Raw genomic sequence first — 21,220 nt, 5'->3', positions numbered from 1 at the left:
TTTCTTACTTTGAAATAGTACATACAGAGCCAACTTCCTACATCAGTCACATCATAAAACGCTGGTAAAGTTGCAAACAGTCAGACCTAAACTTCCATCCACTTATTTTGACCTGTCCATTTATATAAGAGGCCTCTTGTTCCTATGAGATCTGATCAGATCAAAACGCATGTACTAATTAATGTGCTTATATTTGGGTCGGAGAAGAATACACCTATCAGCAGAGATGCAACAAATACGAAACATGTACATTTAGAAGGTTGAAGAACATGCCTATCTTTTTATGGGTGGAGTTCTCCGCCCTGACTGCAGAGTCTTCACAGTCATAAACTTACTATTAAAATAAAGTTTTGTGAATAGCGAAACAGAGTAAACTTAAACAAATGTGTAAGTTTGCCTTTGTGAATCAGGCCCATAAAGTACCTATAGTAGAAATAGTACTTAAAAGAAGGTACAAAAGAGTGGATTAAATATGAATAGTTTAAGAGGATTGAGAGAAAATCGGCCTCTATTTGGCAGAGGTTTGCACTCTATCCAAGTGGTGACCACAATGCTAGACAAGGTAAGTCAGATAGACAACATAAACTAAGCTGTGCTCACACTCTGGTACCTTGGCACAGACCAGTCATGCTGAACTTAAGATGTAATGTGTAAAGTATAAAACACCGCAAAAGGCCCCACACCAGTTTCGAAAAATAGAAAATATTTATCAGAGTAAGGTAAGACTGAAATGACAAAACTCCAATAAGTATGACTTAAGAAATACATTTTTAAAGAATAAACTGCAGTGTGGTGCTTAGAAGTCAATAGCGCTAAAAGGTTACTTGAGATCGCACTAGACCAGAGTAAAACCAAAGTTCAGGCTGACCGTTATGGAAGGCTGGCCAGCTACAAGACCCAGACTGGGCCCACTGAGAAAGTACCTTGGACGGAGCAAGCATCCCCGTTGAAGATGCAATGCTTCAGTTCCTATTCACACAACATGATAGCTGCATCTCTCTTATGAAGTTGCATCACTGTCAAGCCTCGCAGCAGGTCTTTGGATCGGCACTGCATCGTCATCGAGCCTCCCAGTTGGGACCCATGCCATCATTGTTTTGGCACTGCATCGGCGTCGTAGGCCACTGTGTCAGATCTGATCAGTGCAAGGTCATTACTTAGTCTTTTCTTGAAAAGAACAACAGCTGCAGAGTCCACTGTAAAGAGCCCAGGACAGGATTGGTACATCTTGGCAGTGTAGGACTCACAGTTGGTAGAGTCCAGCAGCTGAAGAAGAGTTGAGGGAAGTCTTTGATGACCTTGAGACTTCAAGAACATGAAGCAAGCCAATAAGCCCTTGGAGAACAGGGGTTCAATGATTTAGAGAGCAGGTCCAGTTCTTTGCACTCCCAGGAAAGTAGCAGAGCAGGTATCAAGTGGCAGTCCCTCCTATGGCACAGCAGGCAGCAGGAAAACACAGCAATGCAGATAGCAACAAGGCAGTCCGTCCTAGGCACAGCAGTTCTTAATCCTGACAGAGCGTCCTTGGTAACAGCAGAGTTCTGATTTGGTGGGATTTGGGGTCCAGTGCTAATACCTAATAGAGCGTTTAAAGTGTGGAAGACTTCAGAGAGACGCCTTTGAAATGCACAAGGTCCCTGCTCTTCTTTCCCTGGCTTACCGACACTGTACAGTGGGATATGCAGCTCTTTGTATGGGGACAGGCATAGCCCATTTAGGTGTGACAGCTCTTCTCTCCCACCCAGCCCAGAAAGGCACATCAGCCTGGTGATGGGCCATCAGGATAAATGCCACACCCTAGCTCCCTTTGTGTGTGACTTTCAAGAGGGATTACAGAAAGCCCCAGCAGTCACCCACCCCAGACGTGTATTCAGAGAAAGGCAGAGGCACAGAATGCTTAAAGTAAGAATATGCCAACTTTCCAAAAGTGCCATTTTCTGATTTACAGTTTAAAATCCGACTGCACCATAAGATGTGATTTTAAATTGTGAGTCCAGAGACTCCAAATTCCAAATTTCTATTTTTTCCCAATTGGAAGTTACACTTAAAGGTGGCCTTGAAGTAGTGAAAAACAAATGTAATAGTTTTTCACTACCTGGCATGGTAACCTTAAAAGTACATGTCCAACTTTTTAATACACTTCACACTTCCCTTGGGGCTAACTAATGCCTACCTTTAGGTTGACTTACATGTAAAAAAGGAAGGTTTGGGCCTAGTAAGTGGGTGCACTTGCCAGGTCGAAATGGCAGTTTAAAACTACAAACGGAGGCTCTGCAATGGCAGGCCTGAGACATTCTAAAAGGGCTACAGTAGTGGGTGGCACAATCAGGGCTGTAGGCCCACTAATAGCATTTAAGGTACAGGCCTTGGCCACAGATAGTGTCACTGTTCTAGGAACTTAGTAAATATGCCAATTGGGTATAAGCCAAAATTACCATAATTTAATGAGAGAGCACAAACACTTTAGTATTAATTAGCAATGTAAAGTGTACAGAGTCCTAAGGCCAACAAAACAAAGTCAGCAAAACAGGCGATCTAAAGGAAAAAAGAAAAAGGGGAAACCATGCAAAGAATGCCAGGTCTAACACACAAGATAAACAGGGAATTGGGAGGGTGACAAATTGTGCTGTTGGTTGACTGGGGTGTGAGCCCTGGTCTAGCATCAACCACACTGCTTGTCAGGATAAGTCACAAGCAAACCTTAAATTAACCTATGCTCACACTAATGGTGCACTTTACTAGGGACTTACAAATACATTAAATATGTTAATTGCGGATAAGCCAATATCACCATGTTTAGAGTACAGAGCTCCTGCACTTTAGCACTGGTTAGAAGTGGTAAATTACATAGGCTCCTGAAGCCAGCAAAAATATACTGAGAACAACAGGATGTCAGAAGGCAAAAAGGCAGGGAAAACCACACCAAGGGTGCCAAGTCTAACAAGAACAGAGAGAGGGATCATTGAGAAAGTATCCCTCTCTCATCCTCACCAAATCAAGCTGGATGATGTTGTAGATACTGTGGTGTACAGCTTAGTTGAAACTATCTGCAATTTGTTTTTGATTGTAAAAAAATGCACTTAATGGAATTCTTATTTTTAAGTGTAAAGACGAGATTATGGTATAAGCACCATGTAGCAGACATGTACATGTTATTTCTAGGGCCAGATATTAAGTAAAACTTGAACCTATTGTTTTAACTGCGTACTCCCTTGTATATCTCTGATACATATGCACACACGACTTTAGGAAACAGTGGTGTAAATATAAATTGCACATTAGATGCTGATGCATTCTGAAGGCACTGCCAGTTCACTTACGATAATGCTTTCAATGAAAATTAAGACAACAAACAGCCTTAGTGTGGCTGTGGGGATACAGATTATCTCCACGGATAATTTCGATGGGTGAATGCCTTAGTATAACGCATTTCTTATACTAACAGATAGTAAAATGTATAGAACGTTATGTAACCTCTAAAATCATCCATTTGCGGGGAAAACCCTCTGGTGAACCTGTCTGAACTTCTAATTAAATGATCGCTGTTATACAACCATTTTGCCCTTTGAAATAAAAATTCTGCAGCGCCTTTGGCAGTCAGATTCATTGATTTTTACAGTAACAATTTCTTCCCATTTCGAACTCCCTGTGACCCTTATTAAATGGAACTCATTTACTGTTTGAACTGGCAATGAGAAACTGCAAACCTACTTTACAAACTTTACTTTCGACAACTAGACACACTGTGACAAAAAGTCCTACTCTATTTTATGTTTTAATTGTGTAGATTGTACTGTAATAACATGACTCACTACTGCTGGAAAATGATGTTGGGCAGTGCTCTAAAACATCACTATGCCAAGAGATGACAAAAGAGCAAAGTCGCAAGAAAGTGTTCATTAATTACATCCACATTTGTAACATGAAACGGCAAACACACTTTTCTTCACTTTCTAAATTGATAAATAAATACATCACTAACCATGACTTCCTTCAGCGATTCAATCACAATAGTGTTTTTAACTGTTTTGTCAATTGCTGGATGACAGCCAGACAGATCGCGGCATGAGAACCCACACTTACAAGAGTTTGTCTTGAACCGAATTTGCCCAGTTGTACACCACACTGGTTGGCCGAAACTAAGTGGCCCGCAACGAATACTAAAATATTTCTATGATGGGCCTTAAAATGGGAACCTCAAATTACTCATGCTAGAGGCTATTCGGCAAAAAATATAAAACATACGTACAGTGAGGATCCCAAAGAAATACAAATGGAATAGTATTAGATGCTGCGATTTTCCTAGAGGCTAATTGAGTCGACTAATGTCTGTACCTTTGCAAATCGCACGTACATCTTTGGAATTTACTAGATCCATGGTAGATGGAACCCTTGAGATGTTTATAGGGTGATGCAAAGGCAGTGAATGAAGGGTGGCAAAATGCGGTGGGTTCATCAGAGTGGGTTTAAAAATATGATTCCAAAAACGCCGCCAACTTGATAAAAAAATAATGATTTGGAACAAGACTGTTTTTCCCTTCTTTGTTTCTGTAAAGGTGCACATGTCACCAACCGGCCAGTTAACAGGCACATGTAATGCCGTGTTTAACTGGTTTCAATTGTAATTTATATTTTTGTGCAGATTATGATGGTTAAATATTTACAATGTTGCATTGATGGATCATGAAAAGAACAAGTGACTGAGCAAAGAAAGCCATGTTGCCCATTTTTTAAATTGAAAGTTCAATTGCAGCCCACCAGATGTCAACACGACTTTTGTCATCATTATATAAAATGCATTGACTGTTAACAAATTCATCTTATACTTATAAGTATAGGGGAAAATAATTAACAAAAATCTTACAAAAATATACGGATTGACAAAAAGGGCAGTTTATGTCATCTAAACCAAAGTTCCATTGTGTGTTTTGCATTCAATCAGAATTTAAGCAAACAAAACAGCAACCATTACCAGGGAAAATGATCTGGTAATTAAGTAAATCATTTATACATGGAAATTAAAAAAGCTCTACAGCATTGCAGGCCACACTAGGAAGAGAAGTCTGAGTTCATTGTCCCAGTTTATGCTGCTTTGAATCACCCACTATATGTGCATCCAGAGCAGACTGAGGTCATGTGGTTTATTACATAGACACATGCTTTCTTTAGGGGTTTGCTCTGGTATCCGAAGACTAATAACCAAAAGAAGTGAACCCTCATACCATATCATTCCAGGCTCTACGAGATCTTTCTCAACATACCTTCAACCATGTATTATACCCTAAACAGTGAATATTACCACCATGGGGGTGATTTTGTGGGTAGCGTCATCAAGGGGTCTGCTTTCACTTCAGTATCCCGTTATCCAAATTAACTGAAGGATATCTCAGTGAGAAGGTGAGTGCAAAGAATGTGAGTTAAAATTACTTCGTATCCTAAGTTCCTATATATTAGTGTCCATAAAAAGGATAAGGGTAAGATTAAAAACAGGTGATGTTGTGAGGATCAGCAACGAATCCTATACAACTAAAACTAAGGTTGACATGTTTTCGCCTGACACGGCCACTCAGGGTCCATGGTTTTCATCAGGACCTATTGTTAATTAGATTACCTGAAACTTTCAAGTAATCACCAAATGTATTTATGATTTGTGGCTCAACTAGTGCTGTAACATTGGGAGCACAGAGGGGAATCTTAATGGGAACTCTCCATCTTGCCAAAGTCCTCTATTTTGGAGACGTGATCAAAATCTTCTTAAGATCTGTAATGCCTTCCTGGTCTAAGTGGAACCACAAATCAGAACTACATTTGGTGATTACTTGAAAGTTAGAATTCATTCATTCTAATGGGTTAGGCCCTAAAGGGATGCTATTCAAAGACTAAAACTCAAAAATGCCACTTTTAATGAGGCTTGTTTATAGATCATAATTTTTTTTTTTAAACAACTACAGTTGAAGACTCTTCATGCACATGTCTGTGTTTTGTAGTGCATCTTCACGTTTATCAGGAGTCTCAGTTTATTCAGCATCACCGTCCAGCATGTCTGCCTTACTTTGTGTTCTCAGACACATCAAGCACCCTTAAACGTGATATTGTTGATGCTTCCCACTCTCTAGTTAACTGTGTTCAAACAATCAAGGTTTAACACAAAAGAAAGTGTCTGGTTGATCCTTGGTACTAGTGACTACAAGCGCAATATTATGTAAATATCCTCCAAAGTGGTGGATTGTGGTGAAGATTTTTGTGGCTGACGTAGCTCAGACATTCCACTCATTACTTTTTTTCTCAGTGAGACTACCTAAGTGCAATGACTATGTCCGAATGAGCACCCCAAACAAAACTGTGCCATAAAACACAAATTGCACTTAACAGATAAGGCCTAACAAGATAGAAAGTGAAATTGTGACTTGGACCCAGACTACTACAACCAGTTAACCATAGTTGGGGCTTTTTGCTTATTAGTGATTGATTTCCACAAAATATTTTAAGTTGCATCTCTTCAGTTCTACACATTTGGGAATTTGTCATTTTGGTGTCAAATAATTTATTACATTTTGCTATATTTGTCTAAATTGGTGTTTTTTTTTGTACTGTATTTTCACTTCATTACTATTTTCATGCTGCATAAATACTTTACATATTGACTCTAAGTTAAACCTGACTGGTTTTGAGTCAAGCTACAGGAGAGTTATAGGTTAATTTGAGGGTTGCTTGTGTTTCACCCTAACAAGAATTGTGGTTGCTGCTTGAGTAGAGTTTCAGCCCCCCAAACCCTGGAATCAGTAACCCAATTTCCTACACTATCTAATCATGAACATAGACTAAAAATAAAGAGTCACAATCTTCCCAAATAAAACTAGTTACCTTGCTACAGATTAACAATTCATACTGACTGCAGTCCTACTGAATACAATTGCCAAGAACTGCTGGAAGAAAGCCAGAGTTGCAATCAGCAGCACATCTTAGCATTTTGCAAGGTTCAGAAAGCTGACAGGAAGCTGAATTGCCAGTTTTGACTTGGTAGTTGTTCAGGCCTCCAAATATGGATAATTTAATACTGAGGAGGATCATATTATTAATGAATTGGCGAGGAACAGTGTCTGAGACAAAAAGAATGAAATGAACAAACAGGGACCATTCATGACCTCCTGAAACTATGAGGACTGAAGGCCAACTAGTTGCTGGATGTGTGTTGAATGTGTCAACCCATAGGCAGGGCCCTGGTATGACAAAACAGTGAATTATAGTGCAGGTAGGCACAATCATAACTTATTCCTTCTGCACTTGTAACAGTTAATTCTTGAGGCAACCTGCCCCATCTTCTGGTGAGTGCTACAGAGGACTCAGAGCTTCTCAGTCCACATTCCAGGTCTCCTTTGTCTAGCTTGGCAATTTGACATAGGCAACGCCAGTAACAGATTAGGCCTGCAGTGCCGCAGGTCATCATTAATACCTAGTCTTGAGGAAACAGCCACCTTTAGTTTTTCAAGCTTGGAGTTTTGTAAAGGAGACGTTTTTCACCTTGGGTTTCTGAACAATATCATATAAAATCAGAGCTTAGCTATTGATGCCAGTCAGAAGCCCTTGTGGGACTAAGTTGAAGAAAAACTATTGTGCTTAGCTGAGTTTCTGTGTGTTTCAGAATCTTCAAATATTACATTTAGCACTATGACTGTATGGAAACCTTCCTCGTCAAGTAAGAAAACATTTATATCAAAAGTTGCAGCATATGCTATGTAAGTTGCAAGTGTCAAATCAACTCATACCTCATTTTACAATATTTTTTAAAAAATGACTATTAGATTACATTCTACCTACTAAAGTAAATGATGACTTAAGCTGAGTTGTGACAATCCAGACTTCTACTTGACCCATGAGATCCTCTGCTCAGCATACTTGAAAAAGTCCAGGTGATGAAATAGAGCTTGGCCATAATGAGAAATCCTTTGATCTCTTCAAAAAATTGAAAAATGCTAAGGGTGCTATTAAGAGTTTGGTGGTCTGAGGACCGCCAAACCCGTGGTGATGGTTAGACCGCCTCCCTCCTGGTGGTCTGACTGATAGATTACAACCCTGGCAGTCGGACGGCCAGAGGACTGCCCCCAACACCAGGATGATGGATCCCGGCAGGGTGATGGTGGTCTGGCTTGTGACCATCAGTGGCGGAACTGAGCTCAGCACCTCCTGACAGATTACAATCCCATTTGCTGCAAGCCTTTTCATGGCGGGCCCTGCCATAAAAAAAGGCTGGTGGAAAGCTAATGCTGTGTGCCACTGGGGGGCCTGCACTGTCCATGCCCAATGCAGAAGCAGTGCAGGACCCGCTGCCCAACACCATTGAAAATGTACTGCAGACAGTGCGCATTCTGATGGTGCTGGGAGGGGTCCACCTGTGTGACAGCATTGCCCGCAGCTCGATGTGGAGCCTAAACCAATGCCGCAGCACAGTTCACACTGGGCTGATGGGTAGAAACCTTGGTTTCCTACTGTCAGCCCATTGGAAACCTTGTAATGGCTCTGGTGGGAGACTGCCAGCTCTGTGGTGGTCTCTTCAATGCGAGTCTGGAGGTTAGTCTTTCCAACCATCAGACTCGTAATGAGGCCCTAAATCTTCAGGCAGTGAAAGTGTACGCACCACACTGTTATTATGGTGATGTAAACTTTGTCAGGATATTAAATTTCCTCCAGAAATCAGCATTCTAGTATTTGGTAAATTCTCAACATTATTATGCTCAGAAATAATTTTCTAATGTTGTCTTAATTTAATCAATCCATGCTGGATGTGCTCAGGGGGAATCTCTATGCAATGCTGCAGAAGCTTAGGAAAGTTACATTGGAGCCTCCAGGCGATAGCTTTAATGCTGTCCTAAATACTGCTGAGTATTCTAGATGTTGATATGTTAGGATATAAATATGTTCAAAGAGAAATCTGGAAATACATTTAGTCTGGGGACTTACACAGATATTTGATAAAGTAGGGGTGAGTGAGAAACCTTATGGGATTTTGGGAATGAGGAGAAAGGAAAAATTGTCATGTTTACACATAGAAAGAAATAAGCATATCACCCTTATACCATTTTCCTTCACTCCGTGAATCATGGGACAATCAAGATAATTGCCTATGGATTGAATGTGTTACAGTAGAAGTGTTCATTTTGGAAAGGAAGTGGTGGAATTAACTTTTAAAACATGGCATTGGAAACCTACTTCTGCAAATAAAGAACACAGCGTACGCGTTTTTGCACCAGCTGGATCAAAAGGTCTAAAGGAATTCAGAAAACAAGTTGTCACTCTTCAAAGCATATGGACCGAAACACTTTAATAACATTTCATTCACACCATTCTTAGTGTCAGAGTGTTTGTTTACAAGGAAAAAAACAATCTAATGCTAACATAACATTCCAAAACGTCAAACCCACAAGAACTACTATGCAAATCATCCATTTCGGACATCCAATTTAAAGGCAAGTATTATTAATAATGTCAAGTTAAATCAGCTTTATTCGATTTTTTGTTAAAATCAGAAGAACACAATAAAAAATTGTAATAAATACTTAAGAAAAAAGACACCAATTCATTTACAACTAGAATATAAACTAACTAATCTCCTACTCTCTTAAAAATCTATCATCTTTCTATACCTTAAAATAGCCCATAAAAACTTAGACATAACATTACAAATATAAAGAGTTGGCAAACATTGTAAAAACACGTAGGCTGGACGACATTGTACCAAACCCATGGATCTCAACAATGGTAGCAGCTGTGCCTTTCTTTGTTTCTTATACAAGTTACAGAATAAAATTGTATGAAAGGTGCTTTGGTCCATCTCCTTATAACACGGACATATTTCCATAGGCCTCGGACTAGTCAATTATAGTTGGAAAGCTCACCAAGTGGTGAAAAAATGTCCAATCTAAACCAGGTTAAAACAAATCTGTGCTGCTCATTGCTCACTTCCATTGAGTACAATTGCATGCCAAATGAAGTTAAGGTCAACTGATTTTTTAAAACACTTGGCTTTAGCAGTTCTATAGTATTTCCTTGCTGCAGTCCTTAGAGTTTCAGGTTTCTAAAAATAGTCTTGATGCTCCAGATTGGTCTTAAAGTTCTTGACATAATCAAACCACTGTACTCACGAGAGGACCTAAGACAATCCCCAATAATATCTTGACTCAGCTTACTGTGCTTGGATGTCCATACCTTGTGCCATAAAGAAATCGGCTAGATCTTAACAAAATTTGAGATAAAAGAAACCACTAGTTCAGCATGGCATACATAAAATGGGCTACTCTGCAGAAGAGAAAGGAGGTTCTTCAAAAAAGCATTCTCGTAACTTGCAGGGATTCATTTTTTTACATACCCAATAGGCCTGTCCCATACAGCGCTGTTGACATACATTTAGCCTTATAGACTGTCAATAGCTCTCTCAGGGGTTTCTTTCCAAGCTTACAGGCAAAGCTACACAGTGCACCAACAGTTTTCTGGAAATGTAACCTCCTGATCTTAATTGCTGTCAGCCACAACCCATCTTGGTTAAACATGATCCCCAAATACGAAAAGGAATTGACATGATCCATTCTAGTGCCTTTTATCATGATACTGTGAAATTACAATATCGCTTTCCCAAATTTCACAGCAAATGTCTCACTTTTATTGACTAGTAGCCGTAATTCCTCCATATAGGATACAGATCGCTTTAATAGCTGTTGTAGTGTGAGAGGTGTATGTGTCGTAGCATCAGCACATAGCAGGGCAGGGATAGAGTGGTATCCTATTTGAGGCAAACTTTTACAGTCACCAATTGATGTACTTCCAAAACTATTAATATATAAATACAAAAGGAAGGGTGCTAAAGTGCATTCCTGCCTTAACCACTCCCTCTATGCTGAATGGCTGGGTGCATTCACCCAATAATCCATACCTCACTGTAGCCCTACAACCCTGATACGGTTGCTTAAGGAATTGTATAATTGGTGGGTCCACTCTCAGATTCGTCATAATAACCCACAACTTATTGTGAATCACACAATCGAACTTGGCTGACAAATAAACAAAAGACAGGTATAATCTCCCTTGTTTGATAATACAATGTTTCTCAATCAGCATTTTGAGATTAAGGCCCTGCTCAATAATCCCCACTTTAGCTCAAAACCCGTACTGTAGGTCAGATAAGACGATCTTCTCCTGGGCCCAATCTTGTAGTCTATCCAGGACAATACGACCAGCAACTTTCAATATAGAGTCTAATAAAGAGAGGGGGAGGTACAAGTTAGATTATGCCTGTACCCCTTTTAAAAAATTGCCACAATAAGAGATTCCCTCCAAGACTTCAAAAAACTAACTTGACAATATATATTTAGCACATGGGTAAGCAAAGGTCCCCAGAGACTAGTGTTGGCTTTAAATAGGTCTACAGGGACAAAATATGGCCCGGCGCCTTACCAACTTTACTTGCATTTACATCTGTAATAATTTATTCCAAGGTGAATACAAGATTAATTGAAAGTTAACAGGGGCAAAAGAACAGCTATCAGGGTCCTCAACATCTACTAAACATTACGTATCAGACGGGCGCGAATAGATGGCCTAAAAGTGCGAGATCCAATCTGCCTCGCTAATTGCAGTTTCCAGCGTGGTCTGTCATCTGGCCTTGGATAAGGAGAATTAATTGCACACTAAAAAGAGGCAGAATCTTTACTGGGGCTGGCAACATGCAATTTATCACATAGTTCTTCTTTCAGCACTTATTTCCTCTGTACTAAAATGTGATTATAGTTTTTCCTAGCAGCCCGGATTTCATGACTGCAGCGTGGGCTTTTATGTAAGGCTGATTTCAATATACTATAGGCCTTTTTCTTATTATTACTACTGTCCCTGCTGACAACCACCAGTTCATCCTTAATGCCCCTAGCAATCCTCTGGAAACCCTCAATAATATCCTCAGGGCTAGTGCCCATATCTACACATTTCTCAAAAGCCTATTTATTACCACAAATCAACTTTTTTTAAACTCCTGAGAATCAATCAGAGAGCATTGCAAGCCGTACCCATTATGCCTTGCAATATCCCTGTCACCCACTGTGCAATAATTAGAATGTGGCACCTGAGCTGACCAATCCTTGGACAATACATCACAGTCTATTCTCAATGGGTAATGGTCACTGCAGGCAATAGTATGGGTAATAAAAATTCCAACCCTTGCGGCATGTCTGTTTGTAACCAATATGTTATCTATCACCGAGTTTTTCCCTCGTCCATTAAATTTATACATAAATGGAACTGACGGGGAACAGATCTCATTACAGAATGCCAAATGAATATTGAAAGGAAACTCATTGTATTGTCACCATAGAGAGAGTGTATGAAATGTGAAGGCCCATTGTTCTCACTTACAGTTAAGCCACATATCGTTTCTGAATTCTTGATGCATAGTTCAACATTGAAGTCCTGGCCACACAGGAATACCACATCCTTATAGACTCCAATCCTTTTTTAATATAATCAGAACTGATTTTACCTCCACCTTCGGGATGTTATTATAGAAATTAATTAATGCCAACAGCCATCAGGGAATTTTAGATATAAGTACAAATATCCCCTTTCACTCTCCCTAAATTTGATGGCACAGCCGGCGCACAAAAGGTTCTGAAGCGATTTAGATGAACTGGGTTTACTGCCCAAGTCTCTTGAAAACAGAGTATGTCAAAAGTGTTTACAAATTCGCACCAGTCTGCTATTACCAATTTAAACAGCTGACCTGCCCCATTCCAGAAAGCTACCCTTGCCTTCTCTATAACAAATACAGCTCTAGTAACAGGAAGAACTTCTATGGGGTTGTGACTTAACCCTATCCTATTGTCAGGGAATCTGTGTGGGGAAACTATTGCATCATTGCCACCGGGGCTATTAAGCTCTTCTGGCCAATTACCTTTTAAACCAGAAGAAGACCCCACCCTATTCTCTTTCGAGGGGATTGCAATCATATCAAGTCAATCTAAACCTTCTAAGCCTTTGAGACTTGAAAAACAGTTGCTAAGAGTGAATGGGGAAAACTTACACCCTGGCTGGAAGAGTGTTTAGACACTTCCTGCATGCCATAAGATTGATAAAAATAATCAAGGGACAGAACCGATATGCAAATTGTCATCGCCTCCCCCGACCCTATAGTTTCTACCAGAGATGGAGTTTTAAAGGACATGATCACACAATCTCCTTATAGTTTTTTCTGTTCCCACCCCACCCACTTCACTCTCCGAACCATTTTAATATCTTCAAACAGTTCGCGTGAGAGCCCACATTTCTCCCCTAGCCAATGTATGGCTTTATTCCTCAATTATATCCATGTTTCCTTAGCCCCTACCTCTGGAGGGAGTGTTGGTACATTAGGCAACACAACCATATAAGGTAATGCAGCAGGAGGTAAATCAGGAAATTCTAAAACTTTTCCCACCTTATCAGCAGTGACCTTATCCTTTCTAGACTCCTGTTCTGGTGCTATAGGGCTATGTTCCTTGTTTAATCCACCTACATTAGTTTGTGCCGTCAGGACAGAGTGTCCACCCATGATCTGATTACGGGCGATAAACATACTGCTACTACCGTCTGATGCACTGCACCCCCAAATATGTGTGTAGCCCCTACAGCAGTATTGTTATCCACACCCTGGCTTAAAGTAGGTACCTGGGGGCGGTTTAATAACTCGTGATGCCAGAGCTAATTGTAGGCGCTCTGCACAAGCAGAGATCATGCGTTCTACCTGAATTACTCTATTGGATAAGGAAGTTAATGACAGTTTAACAAAAGATTCCAAGGATTGCACAGTATTTAACAATTCCTAAAATTCCTCAGAGGTAACCCTGGCTATACTTTCACAAAGGGCTTTACCATGCCCGTTTTATTAGGCATTTTGTGGCCTCGTTTCACAGTCTTGACCTCCCCATTCTCAGTTACTTGGCACCTGGGTAGGGGTCCTGGAGTCCTAGTGCATTTCAGCGGGGACTCGGGTTCTAGTTCACTGGTTGAGTTAGAAGCATTGAGAGATCTATCTGCGCTGACCCTATCTACAGTATCTACTGTAGAGGTTCCGGGTGACTTCATGTGCGTGGCTCTTAATTCAGAGTGGGAGGTGCCTGATGTTTCCTCCTCACGGGTAGATTCCTCAACAGTGATAATATGCTTCTTAATAGCTCCCATATCCCCTGTATTGTAATTTAATGGAGAAGTGCATAAGCGCTTCTGCTCTTTGCCTGCCCAGCGCTGAATGTTTTCTCTTCCCCATCATCTATCTCACACTCCTCATCAGCACTCCCCAGAATATGTTTGCACCTCCTCACCCTGCTCTCTCCTACAAAAAAGAACTAACACTCAGCTTATTTAATAGTCAGAAGCCAAGAGGGGTGGCCGTGCCACCTCCTGACGCTGATGGACGCAGGATGGACACTGCAGGAAGAAGAGATGCACTTTATAGTGACAACCAGGTACAGGTGAGCACAATGCTCGGGACACCTCTGGGACCCAAGATTTTTGGGAGATGTAGTCCCCCATCAGTAAGCACAGTTATCATAAATGCAGCAGTACAATATTCAAATGATAGGGCTAGGTCACTTCAGGGATGCCAAAAAAAGATTAACAGTCCTCTGTTGTCACTCTCAGTGATGTCACTTCATCATATGCAACTTAAAGTGGCCTCACATCTTCCCTTTTGCCTTGGACCGGCCCTGTCTGGACTTATCAGAAAGACTCCTCTTCCCTAAACATATCTGAGTGTATCCCTCACTGCCATTTACAATGCTTGAGACAAACAGCTCCTGCTGTCCGAGCCCTGTGTCTCTCTGTGATTGAGCAGCCTCCAGCTGGGCCGGTTAATGGTGGGATCTTCGCGGCTGATTGGAGGGGCATAATTGTCTAAATTAGTTCAATCTTTTTCCCCGACAGGACGGGTTGGTATCAAGCAACACAGCATCTCTGCCTCTTCCCTCCGTTAATCATCGCACCAGGTAATTGAAAATGGGAAACCCTGTTGAGGGGGAAGAGAGCAGCCAGCGGAGGCTGGTCATTTGAGAAAGAGTGGCCATTGACTCATCACAGTAGGCGTCTCCAGTGATTGCAGCCCCTTCTGCAGCAATACAGTCTTCAGCATGAATCAGTCACCCCTTCGATGCCGCACACTGGCACAACAACGGTATTAATGCCACACCTCCGGAGGTTAGTTAGGGGACAGCCATCCACCGTGCTGCCTGAGACCTTCCTCAATCACGGACAGGCCGACCGGGAGCCCATGAAGCCGCAGACTTCAGACCAGCGCAGTATTCAATTCCATACCGCTGCTCCCTCTCACTTGCCCTGAGAGCACGATATGCAGAAACAGCCCCAACAACCCTTGAAATGTCCCAAGCAAGCCACCGCAAGGAGAGGGAGCTTGCCAAAAGCACAGGTGGCCAAACGGACGAGAATTCAGGGCGCCATTAATAATGAAAAACACATTTTAATGTTTAGACAGTTTCTGGAAGCAGGTTTCCATGCATCATTTCAACATCACACTCTCTTGATATTTATCATTCAGTCTAATTACTTTAATACTTGTGAAGAAAGAAAATTAGCAAACATGAACATTGTCAAGTAGGTGTGCTACATTTGTAAATTATAAGCAAAGTAAAATAAAGGTCTCGCCCATTGAAAGCACAGCAGTCAAGTAGTAGTTCTATTGAACCTATTCGAACCTGCAGTGACATGACACCTTCAAAGTAAGATTATATGACATGCATGGCATTGCAATTTTAGAATGTAGTGACCACAATCTATTGCAAACGTTTTAGAAATCCCGGGATTGATAAACCCATCAAATCCTATTCCAGGATTGAAAGACTGGTAAATTACTTGGTTGGGTGATATTCCCCCTTCCACGTATAAAAAACAGTAAATATGACAAACCCCGACAAGGACGTCGAAGAGTGGGTATAAGAGTTTTTAATTTTTTAGGAAAATATAAGCTACACTATTAAATTGCTCAAAAGGGAGTGAGCACAAGGTTCAAATCAGTATGTAGGTCCCAATTTACCTTTTTTGCTGTTAATGGCTGTAATTTTTAGTGATCCCTAAGGGGCATCATAAATAATAGTATCTTGTTTGGCTAGTTTGTCTCTTTGTTGACTGGAAGTGACTGAGATGTTCGTGCACAGCACAAAATGCATACGTTGCCTCCATGATGGAGGATACAGGGGTGCATATTTGCAGAATTAGAGGTGATCAGAGAAGATATATAAACATGGAATGCATGCTTGCCTTTGTATATAGCATCCACATCAGAACTCCATTTTATAATTAATCTAGTAACTTTTAGCCAAAACGAGAACTCCAAATGACATAATTCTTGCCTGGGGTCATCAGCAACTTATAGTTATATCAGACAGAACTGAGCAGAGACCCATGTCAAAAATGAACATGTTAAACTACACAAATTCTATCTTCTCGAATTCCTCACACTTGTCCAAAAATTACTTTTCCTCCATTTCCTGTCATTTGAACTTCTACAGCTTTGGTTTGACTCAGTTAGTAGGAACAGGCGTTATAACATCTCCGCACAAATTTGGGAGGTGTGCAGGAAGTGTTTGTACACCAAATATATTGGTCACCTCTAATAATGGAGAAAACAGAAAGCACACCATTTTTATGACCGCTTTCTGCTTGCTATTTCCAATAGTTCATGTTTTGCAGTCATTTTTACCAATAATGGAGACCTGTGGCTGTATTATCAAATATGTACCAGGGGTGCAATGGGGAAGATTGGTCACTTTTTGCCCCAAAGCAATTTGGTATTGAGAGAGTGTAGTTTATATAATCTATATTAACATGAAATGTTTATAAACTAGTGTGTGATAATGCCGCATAGAAGTTAAATTAATGTGTTTTGCTTAAACATGCACTTGAAATGCGCCCACGGGGAGTGGCCGTCAATGAATACGGGGACTAATGAAAAATTACTAATGCTTATGAATTCTTGTATTAAAGTATGGTTTTGTACTAATTACTAATAATTATGTTATTACAGTTATGCTAAATGAATCTTGTAGGCCTTAAATTAGCATGAGCCGAAGCTTAGCTGCCTGGCTCTCATATTAAATGTGTTTTAACCAAACGTGCAGTGTGCAGACTCGCAAAAGGACATGACCTTTAGTTTTTCTTCAACTAGAAGCTGAATGTAACCATAGTGGATCCGTTCTCATGAAATTCATATTGCTTGTAGAAATGCTTAGTTAAAATGCAACAGTGTAGATTAGTATAATGTACAAGGGCATTCAAACCAGTACGGACAATGGAGCTACTGACCAAAAGATGTGCAAAGAATTACAGAAGGATGAAATCATACCCATGATACCTCTGAAGACGTCAATCATATGGACCAATAAAATGTCTGTAAATTAATATGGGGTAAAAGATTAATGACATAATCTGTTTTCTAATTGGGTAGAGATAGTGGGGTGTAACCTTTTAGCCAATTGGATTTTAGTGGAATGTACAACGAAAAAGAGATAAAACCCATGACACAGGGAGCTATTTAAATTGGTTATGGAAATGCTGTTGATTTGATCCAGAGACTTTGTCACTTTGCCTGGTGACTTTGTGATTTTACTTAGAACTATCCTTTTCCTTAGATTGCCCATTTTGCACTTTGCCTCCCTAAGAGGGAAGTGCCCCTTTAACCCCAGAGCTGAATTTTGACTGATGGCGATTCGACTGATGACCTGAGCACGAAGACTGATCCTGAGTGCTGACCTAAACCTTGGAGGGTAACTATGACAATGAAATTGTGATTTGTCTGTTTGTTTTTCCTTTCTAGGTACCAAGTGCTTAATTTTGACAGAGACCATAGCTAGATGTTTTCCAAATTGGTGTTCTAAATTGTTTGCATGAATCCCAACATGCCAATGCTAATCAGTGGTTAGGAAAGGTGTTCACTAAACTGACGCAAATAGACAAACGACTGAATCCATGCTTTGTTGAACTAACGCGTTGATGACACTCTGCTAAAGTTGATCTATGTACACGCCGTGTTACGTTCTGATGTTCGCGATTCTTGCCTTAATGAAATCTTATCAGAGTTGCCATATTGTGACTATGCTACTGTGTTTCTTGGTTTTGAGATTAACACATCTGCTTTTAGAATTGTAATTAATAGGGAATAAAACTCATAAAATTCTACTAAACTGGTGTGGTTATTTGTGACTGTAAGGTCATGGTGGTGTCTTGAATTGATTAATGTCTTTGACTAAAGTGAAATGCATTGTGGTAATAAATATTGATGACATTATTGATGTATTGATTGACATATTGATTAGCTATCTCGTCCTAAGGTGTCTCTCAACTGGGTCAAAAGATTCATTGGCCTAAAACGAGTCCTAATGTGTAATAAATTATCGTAAAGGGACGCGTTACCAGTTCTGGCAGCAGAGCGACAGATTGGCCCTTTGGGGCCCTAGGGCGGAGAATTATTGTTTAGATTGTTTTTCTGAGATCATGCAAATTGGAGATATGATGTGTTTCTAAATTCCCCATGACTTTCCCGGGATCTCGGAGCCTGCCTAAGTGAGTTGGGAATGTTCTCGACGTTTTAGCATGTGTGGTGTAGAATTTGCGCTTGCTCAGCTTATGCATTTTGCAGGTGACTTGTGAAGATTATGGCGGTTATTCTGACCGCGGCGGGTGGCAGTCGCCGCCCGCCATGCGGTCACCGCCGAATGACCGCACCGCGGTCAAAAGACCGCGGCGGCCATTCTGGCTTTCCCGCTGGGCCGGCGGGCGACTGCCAAAAGGCCGCCCGCCGGCCCAGCGGGAAAGCCCCTGCAACGAGGAAGCCGGCTCCGAATGGAGCAGGCGGAGTTGCAGGGGTGCGACGGGTGCAGTGGCACCCGTCGCAATTTTCACTGTCTGCTAAGCAGACAGTGAAAATCTTTGTGGGGCCCTGTTAGGGGGCCCCTGCACTGCCCATGCCAGTGGCATGGGCAGTGCAGGGGCCCCCTGGGGCCCCACGACACCCGTTCCTGCCATCCTGTTCCTGGCGGTAAAAACCGCCAGGAACAGGGTGGCGGGAAGGGGGTCGGAATCCCATGGAGGATTCCCTGGGCCAGGGAAAAACCGTCTGGAAACCGCCGGTTCCCCTTTTCTGACCGCAGCTTTACCGCCGCGGTCAGAATGGCCCTGGAAGCACCGCCAGCCTGTTGGCGGTGCTTCCGTGGTCCCCGGCCCTGGCGGTTTGAAACCGCCAGGGTCGGAATGACCACCTATGTGTGTTTTGGCCAGGTAATGTTGTTTTAGCAGGAGTGGGTGTACTCCACAGTATGAGAGTAGGGAAGTCGGCATACTTCATATGAGTGTGGCGCTTTGTGCTCAAAACATTATCCACATGGTTGGTTGGTAATGTACGGACCCGTCGTGGTCTAAGACTCCGGAGTATATTGACAAGTGTAGAAGACACTTGAGTTTCTGTTGTAATTTGTGCGGTTTTAATAGGTCAATTGGGGCGTGGTTGACAAGTCGAGTTTGAGTCTAAATGTGTGAATGAAACCTTCAATGGAGATTTGGCAAGTTCTAAAGTGCACTAGAACGAACCATTGACAAGTCGAGAGTAGGATTTGCGGGTCGAATTCTGCTTGCGTATGCAGGAACTGAGAAGGAGAAAGTAGCGGCTGAGGCTTCAAGTGAAATCTCTGTAAAGTTCTGAAGCGATTGTATACCCTTTCTGTAGTAAACCGACAAATTTGAGTTGTTGTTGTTGTTAAAGGTGCTCGCAGTAATTTTGCATTAGCTTGGTGTAAATCCAGTAAGGGGTGGACAAGCCGCAAGACTTTGTCAGCTGCAGTGTGTGAGTGTGATGTCAGTGGTGCCACACTGGGATAGGTCAGTTGCCGAGAGGGTTCGCGCACGGATTGGCAGCCGTCCGTGAGAGGCAATAGGATGAGAAAGGTTGGTGAAGAGTGTCCTGGGAATTAAAGTCACTTCCTGATTAAATACAAAACAAAAGAAGAGACGCAAAAATAAATTTTATCAAAGCATTTAGGAGCCCTCTGAAAGGAGATGCATAGATTATGGCAAGTGAAGGGGAGCCTACACTGCCTGAGGGTACTCCAGCTTATACAGTAATGGAAGAGAAGGGAGTCGCACCTTGCTTATGGATGAAACAGTGGCGCAAATTGACAGAAAAGGAGGGATGTTTGGCATTTCCGGATCACGGAAATGTTCAATACGAGGATTTTAAAGAATTTGAGGTGGATGTTAAGTGTACAAAAGCCACCTCCGAGGCCAGCTCAGTACGAGGCATTGGCAGTCTGGGATTTAATGGCCATTAAACAGAGACAGCAGAAATCCGAGAGGAGAATGAGAAGGGCAGAAAAGATGTTAGCTGAGGCTAGATGGGACAATGAGAGCAAAATGTGGAGAAGGGGAGTAGTGGACGGACTCAAATTGTTCCCAGCAATAACACAGAGAGACGAAACACAGGGAAAGAAAGCCACCTGCAAGACAGATAAGGACTCTAATAAGCCTAATGAGACTACGAGGTCTTGGATAGAGGGAGACGACTCAGACGATGAAGAGTTTCTTAATCAGTTGTTACATGATCGCCCATCACCTTATGTAGTGGACGACAATGCCCCGAGCACTAGAGCGGGTCCTGGGAACCAGACGCAGGAGAAGGGAGTTACTGATACAGTACAAACTAGTGATACGGGTTTGATACAGAATGGTGTCAATGGTGTCAGTGTACTACAAATCTTATAGTGCCGCCATGATCCGATATATACAAAATCGAGGTTAGTGCAGATTGAGCCAACTCCACAATTGCTGCCCCAGCCGCAGCAACAGCTGATTCCAGGGTATAGTCCAGCAGCAGGACCTCCGTTAGTACCTGCCTCAGCCTCAGAGAGTCAAGCCTTAGGAGTTACTGCTCCGTGGGGTTTAGGACCAGGTCAGACACCAGCTGTTATCTCATTACCGATTACTGTTGGTCCACCGGTGCCATTGTATGCGCAGGGTAAGCCTGGTATGTGTGATCAGGGGTTAATGACCCAAGATGCAACAAGAGGAGGGTCCCTAGGAACCCCCCAGTTAATGGCCCCGGGAGAGCAATCAGTTGAAGGACCCAGGTCCTTGTTAGACCTTAGTCCGGTTGAAACACTTTTGGAGGCAATGAGACAGGCAGGGCTGGGTTTGCTAACCACACAAA

Source organism: Pleurodeles waltl, chromosome 1_2 (genome assembly GCF_031143425.1).
Source record: "Pleurodeles waltl isolate 20211129_DDA chromosome 1_2, aPleWal1.hap1.20221129, whole genome shotgun sequence".
Taxonomy (NCBI): domain Eukaryota; kingdom Metazoa; phylum Chordata; class Amphibia; order Caudata; family Salamandridae; genus Pleurodeles; species Pleurodeles waltl.
Note: the sequence above shows the minus strand (reverse complement) of the source record.